Below are 14816 nucleotides of genomic sequence, written 5' to 3'. Positions count from 1 at the left end.
GAATTAGAATGATTAAACTATTTGATTGCGATCGCCGCGCATGTGCAATTTACGTAGAGATGTTAATGTCTTATTTGTGTTTAACAGAGGAGCGGCAAATTAGCGCCTAACCAGGGTGAATTAGAAGGATTAAACTATCTGATTACGGTCGCCGCACATGTGCACTTTACGTAGAGATGTCAATGGCTTATATGTGTTGAACAGAGGATCGGCAATCGAAAACCCAAAAAATTCAGAATTCCTAGCATGTTCCGGTTTTTTATTTTCGGCGAATAAAGTATATGGGCCAATAAAACATAATGTATCACCTAGAGGACAACCCGATTGTTCATAATCACAATCATACACCCGCCTACCATAAACAGGAGCGCGGCAAATGACCAAAAACATTTCAATTTTACATTTTACACTTTAGCGCCTAACCAGGGTGAATTAGAATGATTAAGCTATTTGATAGCGATCGCCGCGCATGTGCAATTTACGTAGAGATGTTAATGTCTTATTTGTGTTAAACAGAGGAGCGGCAATCGAAAACCCAAAAAATTCAGAATTCCTAGCATGTTCCGGTTTTTTGTTTTCGGCGAATAAAGTATATGGGCCAATAAAACATAATGTATCACCTAGAGGACAACCCGATTGTTCATAATCACAATCATACACCCGCCTACCATAAACAGGAGCGCGGCAAATGACCAAAAACATTTCAATTTTACATTTTACACTTTAGCGCCTAATCAGGGTGAATTAGAATGATTAAACTATTTGATTGCGATCGCCGCGCATGTGCAATTTACGTAGAGATGTTAATGTCTTATTTGTGTTAAACAGAGGAGCGGCAAATTAGCGCCTAACCAGGGTGAATTAGAAGGATTAAACTATCTGATTACGGTCGCCGCACATGTGCACTTTACGTAGAGATGTCAATGGCTTATATGTGTTGAACAGAGAAGCGGCAATCTAAAACCAAAAAAAATCAACATTCCTAGAATGTTCCGGTTTTTTGTTTTCGGCGAATAAAGTATATGGGCCAATATAACATAATGTATCACCTAGAGGACAACCCGATTGTTCATAATCACAATCATACACCCGCCTACCATAAACAGGAGCGCGGCAAATGACCAAAAACATTTCAATTTTACATTTTACACTTTAGCGCCTAACCAGGGTGAATTAGAAGGATTGAACTATTTGATTGCGATCGCCGCACATGTGCACTTTACGAAGAGATGTCAAGGTCTTATATGTGTTGAACAGAGGAGCGGCAATCGAAAACCCAAAAAAATCAACATTCCTAGCATGTTCCGGTTTTTTGTTTTCGGCGAATAAAGTATATGGGCCAATATAACATAATGTATCACCTAGAGGACAACCCGATTGTTCATAATCACAATCATACACCCGCCTACCATAAACAGGAGCGCGGCAAATGACCAAAAACATTTCAATTTTACATTTTACACTTTAGCGCCTAACCAGGGTGAATTAGAAGGATTGAACTATTTGATTGCGATCGCCGCACATGTGCACTTTACGAAGAGATGTCAAGGTCTTATATGTGTTGAACAGAGTAGCGGCAATCGAAAACCCAAAAAATTCAGAATTCATAGCATGTTCCGGTTTTTTGTTTTCGGCGAATAAAGTATATGGGCCAATATAACATAATGTATCACCTAGAGGACAACCCGATTGTTCATAATCACAATCATACACCCGCCTACCATGAACATTAGCGCGGCAATTGACCAAAAACATTTCAAGTTTACATTTTACACTTTGGGGCCTAACCAGGGTGAATTAGTAGGATTAAACTATTTGATTGCGATCGCCGCGCATGTGCAATTTACGTAGAGATGTTAATGTCTTATTTGTGTTAAACAGAGGAGCGGCAATCAAAAACCCAAAAAATTCAGAATTCCTAGCATGTTCCGGTTTTTTGTTTTCGGCGAATAAAGTATATGGGCCAATAAAACATAATGTATCACCTAGAGGACAACCCGATTGTTCATAATCACAATCATACACCCGCCTACCATAAACAGGAGCGCGGCAAATGACCAAAAACATTTCAATTTTACATTTTACACTTTAGCGCCTAACCAGGGTGAATTAGAATGATTAAGCTATTTGATAGCGATCGCCGCGCATGTGCAATTTACGTAGAGATGTTAATGTCTTATTTGTGTTAAACAGAGGAGCGGCAATCGAAAACCCAAAAAATTCAGAATTCCTAGCATGTTCCGGTTTTTTGTTTTCGGCGAATAAGTATATGGGCCAATAAAACATAATGTATCACCTAGAGGACAACCCGATTGTTCATAATCACAATCATACACCCGCCTAGCATAAACAGGAGCGCGGCAAATTACCAAAAACATTTCCATTTTACATTTTACACTTTAGCGCCTAACCAGGGTGAATTAGAATGATTAAGCTATTTGATAGCGATCGCCGCACATGTGCACTTTACGTAGAGATGTCAATGGCTTATATGTGTTGAACAGAGAAGCGGCAATCGAAAACCCAAAAAATTCAGAATTCCTAGCATGTTCCGGTTTTTTGTTTTCGGCGAATAAAGTATATGGGCCAATAAAACATAATGTATCACCTAGAGGACAACCCGATTGTTCATAATCACAATCATACACCCGCCTACCATAAACATTAGCGCGGCAAATGACCAAAAACATTTCAATTTTACACTTTAGCGCCTAACCGGGGTGAATTAGAATGATTAAGCTATTTGATAGCGATCGCCGCGCATGTGCAATTTACGTAGAGATGTTAATGTCTTATTTGTGTTAAACAGAGGAGCGGCAATCGAAAACCCAAAAAATTCAGAATTCCTAGCATGTTCCGGTTTTTTGTTTTCGGCGAATAAAGTATATGGGCCAATAAAACATAATGTATCACCTAGAGGACAACCCGATTGTTCATAATCACAATCATACACCCGCCTACCATAAACAGGAGCGCGGCAAATGGCCAAAAACATTTCCATTTTACATTTTACACTTTAGCGCCTAACCAGGGTGAATTAGAATGATTACGCTATTTGATAGCGATCGCCGCGCATGTGCAATTTACGTAGAGATGTTAATGTCTTATTTGTGTTAAACAGAGGAGCGGCAAATTAGCGCCTAACCAGGGTGAATTAGAAGGATTAAGCTATCTGATTACGGTCGCCGCACATGTGCACTTTACGTAGAGATGTCAATGGCTTATATGTGTTGAACAGAGAAGCGGCAATCTAAAACCAAAAAAAATCAACATTCCTAGCATGTTCCGGTTTTTTGTTTTCGGCGAATAAAGTATATGGGCCAATATAACATAAGGTATCACCTAGAGGACAACCCGATTGTTCATAATCACAATCATACACCCGCCTACCATAAACAGGAGCGCGGCAAATGACCAAAAACATTTCCATTTTACATTTTACACTTTAGCGCCTAACCAGGGTGAATTAGAATGATTGAACTATTTGATTGCGATCGCCGCAAATGTGCACTTTACGAAGAGATGTCAAGGTCTTATATGTGTTGAACAGAGGAGCGGCAATCGAAAACCCAAAAAATTCAGAATTCCTAGCATGTTCCGGTTTTTTGTTTCCGCCGAATAAAGTATATGGGCCAATAAAACATAATGTATCACCTAGAGGACAACCCGATTGTTCATAATCACAATCATACACCCGCCTACCATAAACAGGAGCGCGGCAAATGACCAAAAACATTTCAATTTTACATTTTACACTTTAGCGCCTAACCAGGGTGAATTAGAATGATTAAGCTATTTGATAGCGATCGCCGCGCATGTGCAATTTACGTAGAGATGTTAATGTCTTATTTGTGTTAAACAGAGGAGCGGCAATCGAAAACCCAAAAAATTCAGAATTCCTAGCATGTTCCGGTTTTTTGTTTTCGGCGAATAAAGTATATGGGCCAATAAAACATAATGTATCACCTAGAGGACAACCCGATTGTTCATAATCACAATCATACACCCGCCTACCATAAACAGGAGCGCGGCAAATGACCAAAAACATTTCCATTTTACATTTTACACTTTAGCGCCTAACCAGGGTGAATTAGAATGATTAAACTATTTGATTGCGATCGCCGCGCATGTGCAATTTACGTAGAGATGTTAATGTCTTATTTGTGTTAAACAGAGGAGCGGCAAATTAGCGCCTAACCAGGGTGAATTAGAAGGATTAAGCTATTTGATAGCGATCGCCGCGCATGTGCAATTTACGTAGAGATGTTAATGTCTTATTTGTGTTGAACAGAGGAGCGGCAATCGAAAACCCAAAAAATTCAGAATTCCTAGCATGTTCCGGTTTTTTGTTTTCGGCGAATAAAGTATATGGGCCAATAAAACATAATGTATCACCTAGAGGACAACCCGATTGTTCATAATCACAATCATACACCCGCCTACCATAAACATTAGCGCGGCAAATGACCAAAAACATTTCAATTTTACATTTTACACTTTAGCGCCTAACCAGGGTGAATTAGAATGATTAAGCTATTTGATAGCGATCGCCGCGCATGTGCAATTTACGTAGAGATGTTAATGTCTTATTTGTGTTAAACAGAGGAGCGGCAGTCGAAAACCCAAAAAATTCAGAATTCCTAGCATGTTCCGGTTTTTTGTTTTCGGCGAATAAAGTATATGGGCCAATAAAACATAATGTATCACCTAGAGGACAACCCGATTGTTCATAATCACAATCATACACCCGCCTACCATAAACAGGAGCGCGGCAAATGACCAAAAACATTTCAAGTTTACATTTTACACTTTAGGGCCTAACCAGGGTGAATTAGAAGGATTAAACTATTTGCTTGCGATCGCCGCACATGTGCACTTTACGTAGAGATGTTAATGTCTTATTTGTGTTAAATAGAGGAGCGGCAAATTAGCGCCTAACCAGGGTGAATTAGAAGGATTAAGCTATTTGATAGCGATCGCCGCGCATGTGCAATTTACGTAGAGATGTTAATGTCTTATTTGTGTTAAACAGAGGAGCGGCAATCGAAAACCCAAAAAATTCAGAATTCCTAGCATGTTCCGGTTTTTTGTTTTCGGCGAATAAAGTATATGGGCCAATAAAACATAATGTATCACCTAGAGGACAACCCGATTGTTCATAATCACAATCATACACCCGCCTACCATAAACAGGAGCGCGGCAAATGACCAAAAACATTTCCATTTTACATTTTACACTTTAGCGCCTAACCAGGGTGAATTAGAATGATTAAGCTATTAGATAGCGATCGCCGCGCATGTGCAATTTACGTAGAGATGTTAATGTCTTATTTGTGTTAAACAGAGGAGCGGCAAATTAGCGCCTAACCAGGGTGAATTAGAAGGATTAAGCTATCTGATTACGGTCGCCGCACATGTGCACTTTACGTAGAGATGTTAATGTCTTATTTGTGTTAAACAGAGGAGCGGCAATCGAAAACCCAAAAAATTCAGAATTCCTAGCATGTTCCGGTTTTTTGTTTTCGGTGAATAAAGTATATGGGCCAATAAAACATAATGTATCACCTAGAGGACAACCCGATTGTTCATAATCACAATCATACACCCGCCTACCATAAACAGGAGCGCGGCAATTGACCAAAAACATTTCAAGTTTACATTTTACACTTTAGGGCCTAACCAGGGTGAATTAGAATGATTAAACTATTTGATTGCGATCGCCGCGCATGTGCAATTTACGTAGAGATGTTAATGTCTTATTTGTGTTAAACAGAGGAGCGGCAATCGAAAACCCAAAAAATTCAGAATTCCTAGCATGTTCCGGTTTTTTGTTTTCGGTGAATAAAGTATATGGGCCAATAAAACATAATGTATCACCTAGAGGACAACCCGATTGTTCATAATCACAATCATACACCCGCCTACCATAAACAGGAGCGCGGCAAATGACCAAAAACATTTCCATTTTACATTTTACACTTTAGCGCCTAACCAGGGTGAATTAGAATGATTAAACTATTTGATTGCGATCGCCGCGCATGTGCAATTTACGTAGAGATGTTAATGTCTTATTTGTGTTAAACAGAGGAGCGGCAAATTAGCGCCTAACCAGGGTGAATTAGAAGGATTAAGCTATCTGATTACGGTCGCCGCACATGTGCACTTTACGTAGAGATGTCAATGGCTTATATGTGTTGAACAGAGAAGCGGCAATCTAAAACCAAAAAAAAATCAACATTCCTAGCTTGTTCCGGTTTTTTGTTTTCGGCGAATAAAGTATATGGGCCAATATAACATAAGGTATCACCTAGAGGACAACCCGATTGTTCATAATCACAATCATACACCCTACCATAAACAGGAGCGCGGCAAATGACCAAAAACATTTCCATTTTACATTTTACACTTTAGCGCCTAACCAGGGTGAATTAGAATGATTAAACTATTTGATTGCGATCGCCGCGAATGTGCAATTTACGTAGAGATGTTAATGTCTTATTTGTGTTAAACAGAGGAGCGGCAAATTAGCGCCTAACCAGGGTGAATTAGAAGGATTAAGCTATTTGATAGCGATCGCCGCGCATGTGCAATTTACGTAGAGATGTTAATGTCTTATTTGTGTTAAACAGAGGAGCGGCAATCGAAAACCCAAAAAATTCAGAATTCCTAGCATGTTCCGGTTTTTTGTTTTCGGCGAATAAAGGAGAAATAAAGAGGACAACCCGATTGTTCATAATCACAATCATACACCCGCCTACCATAAACAGGAGCGCGGCAATTGACCAAAAACATTTCAAGTTTACATTTTACACTTTAGGGCCTAACCAGGGTGAATTAGAATGATTAAACTATTTGATTGCGATCGCCGCGCATGTGCAATTTACGTAGAGATGTTAATGTCTTATTTGTGTTAAACAGAGGAGCGGCAATCGAAAACCCAAAAAATTCAGAATTCCTAGCATGTTCCGGTTTTTTGTTTTCGGTGAATAAAGTATATGGGCCAATAAAACATAATGTATCACCTAGAGGACAACCCGATTGTTCATAATCACAATCATACACCCGCCTACCATAAACAGGAGCGCGGCAAATGACCAAAAACATTTCCATTTTACATTTTACACTTTAGCGCCTAACCAGGGTGAATTAGAATGATTAAACTATTTGATTGCGATCGCCGCGCATGTGCAATTTACGTAGAGATGTTAATGTCTTATTTGTGTTAAACAGAGGAGCGGCAAATTAGCGCCTAACCAGGGTGAATTAGAAGGATTAAGCTATCTGATTACGGTCGCCGCACATGTGCACTTTACGTAGAGATGTCAATGGCTTATATGTGTTGAACAGAGAAGCGGCAATCTAAAACCAAAAAAAAATCAACATTCCTAGCTTGTTCCGGTTTTTTGTTTTCGGCGAATAAAGTATATGGGCCAATATAACATAAGGTATCACCTAGAGGACAACCCGATTGTTCATAATCACAATCATACACCCTACCATAAACAGGAGCGCGGCAAATGACCAAAAACATTTCCATTTTACATTTTACACTTTAGCGCCTAACCAGGGTGAATTAGAATGATTAAACTATTTGATTGCGATCGCCGCGAATGTGCAATTTACGTAGAGATGTTAATGTCTTATTTGTGTTAAACAGAGGAGCGGCAAATTAGCGCCTAACCAGGGTGAATTAGAAGGATTAAGCTATTTGATAGCGATCGCCGCGCATGTGCAATTTACGTAGAGATGTTAATGTCTTATTTGTGTTAAACAGAGGAGCGGCAATCGAAAGCCCAAAAAATTCAGAATTCCTAGCATGTTCCGGTTTTTTGTTTTCGGCGAATAAAGGAGAAATAAAGAGGACAACCCGATTGTTCATAATCACAATCATACACCCGCCTACCATAAACATTAGCGCGGCAAATGACCAAAAACATTTCAATTTTACACTTTAGCGCCTAACCAGGGTGAATTAGAATGATTAAGCTATTTGATAGCGATCGCCGCGCATGTGCAATTTACGTAGAGATGTTAATGTCTTATTTGTGTTAAACAGAGGAGCGGCAATCGAAAACCCAAAAAATTCAGAATTCCTAGCATGTTCCGGTTTTTTGTTTTCGGCGAATAAAGTATATGGGCCAATAAAACATAATGTATCACCTAGAGGACAACCCGATTGTTCATAATCACAATCATACACCCGCCTACCATAAACAGGAGCGCGGCAAATGACCAAAAACATTTCCATTTTACATTTTACACTTAAGCGCCTAACCAGGGTGAATTAGAATGATTAAGCTATTTGATAGCGATCGCCGCGCATGTGCAATTTACGTAGAGATGTTAATGTCTTATTTGTGTTAAACAGAGGAGCGGCAATCAAAAACCAAAAAAAATCAGAATTCCTAGCATGTTCCGGTTTTTTGTTTTCGGCGAATAAAGTATATCGGCCAATAAAACATAATGTATAACCTAGAGGACAACCCGATTGTTCATAATCACAATCATACACCCGCCTACCATAAACAGGAGCGTGGCAAATGACCAAAAACATTTCAATTTTACACTTTAGCGCCTAACCAGGGTGAATTAGAATGATTAAGCTATTTGATAGCGATCGCCGCGCATGTGCAATTTACGTAGAGATGTCATCGTCTTATATGTGTTGAACAGAGGAGCGGCAATCGAAAACAAAAAAAATTCAGAATTCCTAGCATGTTCCGGTTTTTTGTTTTCGGCGAATAAAGTATATGGGCCAATAAAACATAATGTATCACCTAGAGGACAACCCGATTGTTCATAATCACAATCATACGCCCGCCTACTATAAACAGGAGCGCGGCAATTGACCAAAAACATTTCAATTTTACATTTTACACTTTAGCGCCTAACCAGGGTGAATTAGAATGATTAAACTATTTGATTGCGATCGCCGCGCATGTGCAGTTTACGTAGAGATGTTAATGTCTTATTTGTGTTAAACAGAGGAGCGGCAATCGGAAACCCAAAAATTTCAGAATTCCTAGCATGTTCCGGTTTTTTGTTTTCGGCGAATAAAGTATATGGGCCAATAAAACATAATGTATCACCTAGAGGACAACCCGATTGTTCATAATCACAATCATACACCCGCCTACCATAAACATTAGCGCGGCAAATGACCAAAAACATTTCAATTTTACACTTTAGCGCCTAACCAGGGTGAATTAGAATGATTAAGCTATTTGATAGCGATCGCCGCGCATGTGCAATTTACGTAGAGATGTTAATGTCTTATTTGTGTTAAACAGAGGAGCGGCAATCAAAAACCCAAAAAATTCAGAATTCCTAGCATGTTCCGGTTTTTTGTTTTCGGCGAATAAAGTATATGGGCCAATAAAACATAATGTATCACCTAGAGGACGACCCGATTGTTCATAATCACAATCATACACCCGCCTACCATAAACAGGAGCGCGGCAAATGACCAAAAACATTTCAATTTTACATTTTACACTTTAGCGCCTAACCAGGGTGAATTAGAATGATTAAGCTATTTGATAGCGATCGCCGCTTATGTGCAATTTACGTAGAGATATTAATGTGTTATTTGTGTTAAACAGAGGAGCGGCAATCGAAAACCCAAAAAATTCAGAATTCCTAGCATGTTCCGGTTTTTTGTTTTCGGCGAATAAGTATATGGGCCAATAAAACATAATGTATCACCTAGAGGACAACCCGATTGTTCATAATCACAATCATACACCCGCCTAGCATAAACAGGAGCGCGGCAAATGACCAAAAACATTTCCATTTTACATTTTACACTTTAGCGCCTAACCAGGGTGAATTAGAATGATTAAGCTATTTGATAGCGATCGCCGCGCATGTGCAATTTACGTAGAGATGTTAATGTCTTATTTGTGTTAAACAGAGGAGCGGCAATCGAAAACCCAAAAAATTCAGAATTCCTAGCATGTTCCGGTTTTTTGTTTTCGGCGAATAAAGTATATGGGCCAATAAAACATAATGTATCACCTAGAGGACGACCCGATTGTTCATAATCACAATCATACACCCGCCTACCATAAACAGGAGCGCGGCAAATGACCAAAAACATTTCAATTTTACATTTTACACTTTAGCGCCTAACCAGGGTGAATTAGAATGATTAAGCTATTTGATAGCGATCGCCGCGCATGTGCAATTTACGTAGAGATGTTAATGTCTTATTTGTGTTAAACAGAGGAGCGGCAATCGAAAACCCAAAAAATTCAGAATTCCTAGCATGTTCCGGTTTTTTGTTTTCGGCGAATAAGTATATGGGCCAATAAAACATAATGTATCACCTAGAGGACAACCCGATTGTTCATAATCACAATCATACACCCGCCTAGCATAAACAGGAGCGCGGCAAATGACCAAAAACATTTCCATTTTACATTTTACACTTTGGGGCCTAACCAGGGTTAATTAGAAGGATTAAACTATTTGATTGCGATCGCCGCGCATGTGCAATTTACGTAGAGATGTTAATGTCTTATTTGTGTTAAACAGAGGAGCGGCAATCAAAAACCCAAAAAATTCAGAATTCCTAGCATGTTCCGGTTTTTTGTTTTCGGCGAATAAAGTATATGGGCCAATAAAACATAATGTATCACCTAGAGGACGACCCGATTGTTCATAATCACAATCATACACCCGCCTACCATAAACAGGAGCGCGGCAAATGACCAAAAACATTTCAATTTTACATTTTACACTTTAGCGCCTAACCAGGGTGAATTAGAATGATTAAGCTATTTGATAGCGATCGCCGCGCATGTGCAATTTACGTAGAGATGTTAATGTCTTATTTGTGTTAAACAGAGGAGCGGCAATCGAAAACCCAAAAAATTCAGAATTCCTAGCATGTTCCGGTTTTTTGTTTTCGGCGAATAAGTATATGGGCCAATAAAACATAATGTATCACCTAGAGGACAACCCGATTGTTCATAATCACAATCATACACCCGCCTAGCATAAACAGGAGCGCGGCAAATGACCAAAAACATTTCCATTTTACATTTTACACTTTAGCGCCTAACCAGGGTGAATTAGAATGATTAAGCTATTTGATAGCGATCGCCGCGCATGTGCAATTTACGTAGAGATATTAATGTGTTATTTGTGTTAAACAGAGGAGCGGCAATCGAAAACCCAAAAAATTCAGAATTCCTAGCATGTTCCGGTTTTTTGTTTTCGGCGAATAAAGTATATGGGCCAATATAACATAATGTATCACCTAGAGGACAACCCGATTGTTCATAATCACAATCATACACCCGCCTACCATAAACAGGAGCGCGGCAATTGACCAAAAACATTTCAATTTTACATTTTACACTTTAGCGCCTAACCAGGGTGAATTAGAAGGATTAAACTATCTGATTACGGTCGCCGCACATGTGCACTTTACGTAGAGATGTCAATGGCTTATATGTGTTGAACAGAGAAGCGGCAATCTAAAACCAAAAAAAATCAACATTCCTAGCATGTTCCGGTTTTTTGTTTTCGGCGAATAAAGTATATGGGCCAATATAACATAATGTATCACCTAGAGGACAACCCGATTGTTCATAATCACAATCATACACCCGCCTACCATAAACATTAGCGCGGCAATTGACCAAAAACATTTCAAGTTTACATTTTACACTTTAGGGCCTAACCAGGGTGAATTAGAAGGATTAAACTATTTGATTGCGATCGCCGCGCATATGCAATTTACGTAGAGATGTTAATGTCTTATTTGTGTTAAACAGAGGAGCGGCAATCGAAAACCCAAAAAATTCAGAATTCCTAGCATGTTCCGGTTTTTTATTTTCGGCGAATAAAGTATATGGGCCAATAAAACATAATGTATCACCTAGAGGACAACCCGATTGTTCATAATCACAATCATACACCCGCCTACCATAAACAGGAGCGCGGCAAATGACCAAAAACATTTCAATTTTACATTTTACACTTTAGCGCTTAACCAGGGTGAATTAGAATGATTAAACTATTTGATTGCGATCGCCGCGCATGTGCAATTTACGTAGAGATGTTAATGTCTTATTTGTGTTAAACAGAGGAGCGGCAAATTAGCGCCTAACCAGGGTAAATTAGAAGGATTAAACTATCTGATTACGGTCGCCGCACATGTGCACTTTACGTAGAGATGTCAATGGCTTATATGTGTTGAACAGAGGAGCGGCAATCGAAAACCCAAAAAATTCAGAATTCCTGGCATGTTCCGGTTTTTTGTTTTCGGCGAATAAAGTATATGGGCCAATAAAACATAATGTATCACCTAGAGGACAACCCGATTGTTCATAATCACAATCATACACCCGCCTACCATAAACAGGAGCGCGGCAAATGACCAAAAACATTTCAATTTTACATTTTACACTTTAGCGCCTAACCAGGGTGAATTAGAATGATTAAGCTATTTGATAGCGATCGCCGCGCATGTGCAATTTACGTAGAGATATTAATGTGTTATTTGTGTTAAACAGAGGAGCGGCAATCGAAAACCCAAAAAATTCAGAATTCCTAGCATGTTCCGGTTTTTTGTTTTCGGCGAATAAAGTATATGGGCCAATATAACATAATGTATCACCTAGAGGACAACCCGATTGTTCATAATCACAATCATACACCCGCCTACCATGAACATTAGCGCGGCAATTGACCAAAAACATTTCAAGTTTACATTTTACACTTTGGGGCCTAACCAGGGTTAATTAGAAGGATTAAACTATTTGATTGCGATCGCCGCGCATGTGCAATTTACGTAGAGATGTTAATGTCTTATTTGTGTTAAACAGAGGAGCGGCAATCAAAAACCCAAAAAATTCAGAATTCCTAGCATGTTCCGGTTTTTTGTTTTCGGCGAATAAAGTATATGGGCCAATAAAACATAATGTATCACCTAGAGGACAACCCGATTGTTCATAATAACAATCATACACCCGCCTAGCATAAACAGGAGCGCGGCAAATGACCAAAAACATTTCCATTTTACATTTTACACTTTAGCGCCTAACCAGGGTGAATTAGAATGATTAAGCTATTTGATAGCGATCGCCGCGCATGTGCAATTTACGTAGAGATATTAATGTGTTATTTGTGTTAAACAGAGGAGCGGCAATCGAAAACCCAAAAAATTCAGAATTCCTAGCATGTTCCGGTTTTTTGTTTTCGGTGAATAAAGTATATGGGCCAATAAAACATAATGTATCACCTAGAGGACAACCCGATTGTTCATAATCACAATCATACACCCGCCTACTATAAACAGGAGCGCGGCAATTGACCAAAAACATTTCCATTTTACATTTTACACTTTAGCGCCTAACCAGGGTGAATTAGAATGATTAAGCTATTTGATAGCGATCGCCGCGCATGTGCAATTTACGTAGAGATATTAATGTGTTATTTGTGTTAAACAGAGGAGCGGCAATCGAAAACCCAAAAAATTCAGAATTCCTAGCATGTTCCGGTTTTTTGTTTTCGGCGAATAAAGTATATGGGCCAATATAACATAATGTATCACCTAGAGGACAACCCGATTGTTCATAATCACAATCATACACCCGCCTACCATAAACAGGAGCGCGGCAATTGACCAAAAACATTTCAAGTTTACATTTTACACTTTAGGGCCTAACCAGGGTGAATTAGAAGGATTAAACTATTTGATTGCGATCGCCGCACATGTGCACTTTACGAAGCGATGTCAAGGTCTTATATGTGTTCAACAGAGGAGCGGCAATCGAAAACCCAAAAAATTCAGAATTCCTAGCATGTTCCGGTTTTTTGTTTTCGGCGAATAAAGTATATGGGCCAATAAAACATAATGTATCACCTAGAGGACAACCCGATTGTTCATAATCACAATCATACACCCGCCTACCATAAACAGGAGCGCGGCAAATGACCAAAAACATTTCAATTTTACATTTTACACTTTAGCGCCTAACCAGGGTGAATTAGAATGATTAAACTATTTGATTGCGATCGCCGCGCATGTGCAATTTACGTAGAGATGTTAATGTCTTATTTGTGTTAAACAGAGGAGCGGTAAATTAGCGCCTAACCAGGGTGAATTAGAAGGATTAAACTATTTGATAGCGATCGCCGCGCATGTGCAATTTACGTAGAGATATTAATGTGTTATTTGTGTTAAACAGAGGAGCGGCAATCGAAAACCCAAAAAATTCAGAATTCCTAGCATGTTCCGGTTTTTTGTTTTCGGCGAATAAAGTATATGGGCCAATATAACATAATGTATCACCTAGAGGACGACCCGATTGTTCATAATCACAATCATACACCCGCCTACCATAAACAGGAGCGCGGCAATTGACCAAAAACATTTCAATTTTACATTTTACACTTTAGCGCCTAACCAGGGTGAATTAGAAGGATTAAACTATCTGATTACGGTCGCCGCACACGTGCACTTTACGTAGAGATGTCAATGGCTTATATGTGTTGAACAGATAAGCGGCAATCTAAAACCAAAAAAAATCAACATTCCTAGCATGTTCCGGTTTTTTGTTTTCGGCGAATAAAGTATATGGGCCAATAAAACATAATGTATCACCTAGAGGACAACCCGATTGTTCATAATCACAATCATACACCCGCCTACCATAAACAGGAGCGCGGCAAATGACCAAAAACATTTCAATTTTACATTTTACACTTTAGCGCCTAACCAGGGTGAATTAGAATGATTAAGCTATTTGATAGCGATCGCCGCGCATGTGCAATTTACGTAGAGATATTAATGTGTTATTTGT

The sequence above is a fragment of the Bactrocera oleae genome, chromosome 5 (genome assembly GCF_042242935.1).
Source record: "Bactrocera oleae isolate idBacOlea1 chromosome 5, idBacOlea1, whole genome shotgun sequence".
Classification (NCBI taxonomy): Eukaryota; Metazoa; Arthropoda; class Insecta; order Diptera; family Tephritidae; genus Bactrocera; species Bactrocera oleae.
Note: the sequence above shows the minus strand (reverse complement) of the source record.